The sequence below is a fragment of the Nycticebus coucang genome, chromosome 9, assembly GCF_027406575.1.
Source record: "Nycticebus coucang isolate mNycCou1 chromosome 9, mNycCou1.pri, whole genome shotgun sequence".
Lineage (NCBI taxonomy): Eukaryota > Metazoa > Chordata > Mammalia > Primates > Lorisidae > Nycticebus > Nycticebus coucang.
The window spans coordinates 6,359,434-6,363,647 of record NC_069788.1 but is presented as its reverse complement, the minus strand read 5'-3'; the positions used below and the strand labels follow the sequence as shown (position 1 = coordinate 6,363,647).

Genomic DNA, 4,214 nt, shown 5'->3' with positions numbered 1-4,214 from the left:
GTTTAGTGGTCCTGAACAGAAGGTGAAAAAACGCAGCCATTTGCCAGGAAGTCAAGCCAATTTGGGGATCAGCTGTGCTCACCCAGTTCTTTCTGGATCCCTGCTGAGGATTGGATCATGTGAAGCAGCAGCACCCAAACCAAAGTATGCACTGAACTCAAGGTTTTTTTGTTCCAGTTGTCAAATTCCAAACTAGACCCCAGTTGATTGCAAGGATGACAAAATGAGAGCCCTGTTTAAAACTTCTTTGATTTTTTTTTTTTTTTGTAGAGACAGAGTCTCACTTTATGGCCCTCGGTAGAGTGCCGTGGCCTCACCCAGCTCACAGCAACCTCCAACTCCTGGGCTTAAGCAATTCTCTTGCCTCAGCCCCCCAAGTAGCTGGGACTACAGGCGCCCACCACAACGCCCGGCTATTTTTTTGGTTGCAGTTTGGCCGGGGCCGGGTTTGAACCCACCACCCTGGGTATATGGGACCGGCGCCCTATCGAGTGAGCCACAGGCGCTGCCCAAAACTTCTTTGATTTTTAAAAGCAAAAGCAATTACAGGAAAACAAAACAATTCAGAGAGATGGTGTGTGCTTACAAGTGTCTTCATGTGGGCTTTCTCCAAGTTCCCAAAGACTCTGAGAGCTGGCAGGTCTGAGTAACCCTGGTGACTGTTCACCTTAACAAAACCTGAGCTAAAAAAATGCATCAGCTGATGATGACAGCAGAGGTGGCAGGGCTGAGGACCCAATTCTTTTCTCAGGCTGGTGGAGTGAATAAATGCGATTCCAAAACTAAACAAGGGAGGTCAGAGACTCTTTCCAACCTTACCTGATGGCTTTTGGCCAAAGCAAGGAAGTGTCATGGAAAGTGTTGGGTGGTGACAGTGCAAAGAGGGACTTGAGGAGGAGGGAGAAGAAAGCAGCACCCCTCGATAAAGGTGGGGGAGAGAAGATGTGGGGAAAGCCCTGAATTCCTCACCGAAGGCCAATCTCAGAGGGGAGCAGAGGGGTTACAGTCTATGCTTTGGCCAAGGGTGGGAGTGGAGGAGAATGGGAAGGGGATGATGGCTTGGAAGGGGCATCATTTAAGACTTAAAGAAATCAGGGGTGCAGACAAAGCACCCCACACACCCAGCAGTAGTCCCACAGGCTGTGACCTGAAACCTTCATGTCTACTCTAACAAGCCCCCAAGCTAGAGGGCTGTTGTAGGGAGGGGAGGAGACAGGGGCAAGGGAAAGAGAGAAGACAGACCCCAGGCCACGTAATCAGCAGCAAGGTGAGTGTGTGATGTGTCTTTTCACAGTTGAGTTAGATGTGCCCCACCATTTATGCTGGGAACCAATTTAAATATACTTTCTTGATCTCAGAAGTTCAGCTACCTGGACAGTGGTTACATGTGATGGGATGATTTGTTACAGCACAACTTATATATTTCAAATGGACAAAAAAATTAGTATCATTTATAGTATCTTAAGATAAATTGCCTTTGAGCTTCCTTTCCAGTACTTTGAGGTCTATCAGACATATCTAGAAAATTTACTACTGTGGAAAATGAAGTGCTTAAATCTAATGGGGTGAGGGGACGGGCCTGTGGTTTTCCTTTTGATTAATTGCTGTAACACTGTCCTTCAGGTGGCTCAGGGAGTTTCATATTTTCTTTAGATATCATTAGGTGCCGAGGATCTCACAGGACGACTTTGATGCTATATGAATTCTGCCATTTTGCTAGCACTGATATGGCTCTTGGGTCCACCACTCCATTAGAACTATTTTTGTTACAATCTTACAAAGGGAGGTGCTTCTGGGTATTTCGCTCCACATTCTACTTTAAGGCTGTATATTCGGTTTTCATACATTGTTCTTGGAGGCCCAATTTTCATCCCTGTCCATCTTGTCAGTGTCACATCTTCGTCATCTTCTAGACCCCAGCTAACTGTGCCATCTCCTTCCTTTCTGCCTTCTTCAAGTTCTTCCAACAGTCGGAAATTGGAGGGACATTTACTCCCGAGCCCGTGGTGGCTGCCATCTTGTGTGGCTGTCGCTCCAAACCTGTGGATTTTTTAAAGTAAAAAATTAGAAAAAATTTCAATGTTTGAGAAAAAGAAATTAGAATCACTTTTTACTCAGTTCATTTGGTCACATGTTTTGGCCTCTTTACTTTGTAATTTTTTTTTTTTCCTTTTTTAGTTTAAGAATAAAAGGAAGCACCAAAAAGGTTGGCAAATCTCTTTGGGTCTTTGGGACAATATGCACAACCAAAGGTTGACAAGTCAGGACACAGGACATTTCAGGGAGTGTGCAGCTACTTCCAAGTCTCCCAATACTGTAAAGCTTGGGACCCGCTGTGTCCAGACCTGTATGCACCAGCACAGGGTGCAGAGGCTAATGGGTCTTTGATGTTTGTGGGTGGGTACATGAGCAGATTAACACTACCAGAGAGGATGGACACTAAAGAGACAGTCTGTGTGTGTAAAAAAGGCTGAGCACAGCAAGGGGTCATGGGGGGGGGGGGAAGATGCAGATGAAAAGGACAACTGGCTTCCTTGGCTTTGTGTGGAGATGATCACCCTCAGCTACTTATGCTAAATGCCAAGATCGAACATCTTCCCTGCAGACCCACAAGGGAGATGGATAAGAAAATACTGGTAGGATTCTTGCAAGGCTGAATTTCCAAGGCAGCTTCAAAGGGAATTGTAAGGAAGATGTGAGAACATCAGGGGATATCAGTGCTGCATGTGCAAAGGAAATATTTAGCTGTACAGAACTAAGTGTTCTTTCATACACTTGTTCCAACAAGAGATTCATCAAAGCTTAACTGAAACTTACACAGTTAGATGAGAGAAGGTGTTACATGAAGAAGCAGACCACCAAGCCTCGGGGAGATGTCCCAAAGTGCCCCAGTCACAGGCAACTTGTTTCAAAAGAATTTAAAGTACAGCTTATTCGCCTGTTTAGCCTCGTCCTGCCTAATTAGTAACTAAAACTCCCAATCACCAAGGTGAGTTATTATTTTGATTAGTTTGGCATAAATGGTTAGGAAGTGATATACTTAACCTTTCCAAAGGGTATTTTTCCTGCCAAAGAAACTCTTCTCAACCAAGGTCCATCTCCAACTGGTAGGTGATTCTCCCTTCACTATACAAACTTTCTGTCAGCATTCTTTAAACGATACCTTGGAGGTGACTGCATGTTCTGACTGAGCCTGACATTAGCTATAACTGGTACTTGTATTTGTACCTTCAATCCCCTCTGGTGCTAATTAGTATTTGTAAAATGGAAATTTTTTATAGCATTTCATCACCAAAGTACATTAAGTACCAACATTTATAAAAGGTTTTGATATTGATTGAAAAAAAGAAAAGAGGTGAAATAAAATCTTGTTTATCACCATGTGAAATGTAAGGAAGGTTCTAGTCCAATGTAATTACATATTTTTATAAATTATGTAAAATTAAATAATAAGTAGGATCAAATTAAAAACTTAAGTCTTTTTATAAAAAACACTAAAAATAATGTCTATAATACTGGGATTTTCTCATCTCTCTTTGCAAAATGAATTTCAAGGAAAATATAAGCCAATCATTATATATGTCATTAACGATTTGATTCTATATATACGTTATTGAATGATTGATATGTCTTCAAAATGCCCAACTCAATAGGACACATAAAAAAATTACAAAAGAGAAATGAACCCAGCATATCTGATTTTAATTCATTTTTAAGTGAGAATAATCTTAAAGAATTTCAAAAAGTGATAAATTTTATATTATATCCTTAGCCAAGGGCTAGGATAATAATGAGAGACCTGGGCAGCACCTGTGGCTCAAGGAGTAGGGCGCCGGTCCCATATGCCGGAGGTGGCAGGTTCAAACCCAGCCCCGGCCAAAAACCAAAAAAAAAATAAATAATAATAATCAGAGACCTACTAAGTTATACTTCTGGTCATCATGTCTTACACTAAGTATGATGGTTAATTTAGTGTCAATTTGACTGACTACAAAGAACCCAGATATCTGGGCAAATATTCTGTGTATGTTGGAAACATCAGAAGTTTCATTTAAAAACTGACTAGAGAGAGGACTCAAAAGAAGTAGAAAATCACATGAAAACAAAAAATAAAACGTAAAAGGAAGAACATAAATCCCCTTTGTTTATTTACTACCATTTATAAAAGGAAGCAAAGAATTTAATCAAAAGAAAATCACTAGCTTCTCAATAAG

General features: G+C 41.4%; 1 pseudogene across 1 annotated transcript; it reads right to left on the bottom strand.

Moving 5' to 3' along the window:
• Nucleotides 1-517: 517 nt before the first annotated feature.
• On the bottom strand, nucleotides 518-2,017 carry LOC128593999 (ubiquitin-conjugating enzyme E2 variant 1-like; annotated as a pseudogene). The gene has a single exon (XR_008382438.1). The product of XR_008382438.1 is annotated as a ubiquitin-conjugating enzyme E2 variant 1-like (transcript).
• Nucleotides 2,018-4,214: the final 2,197 nt, after the last annotated feature.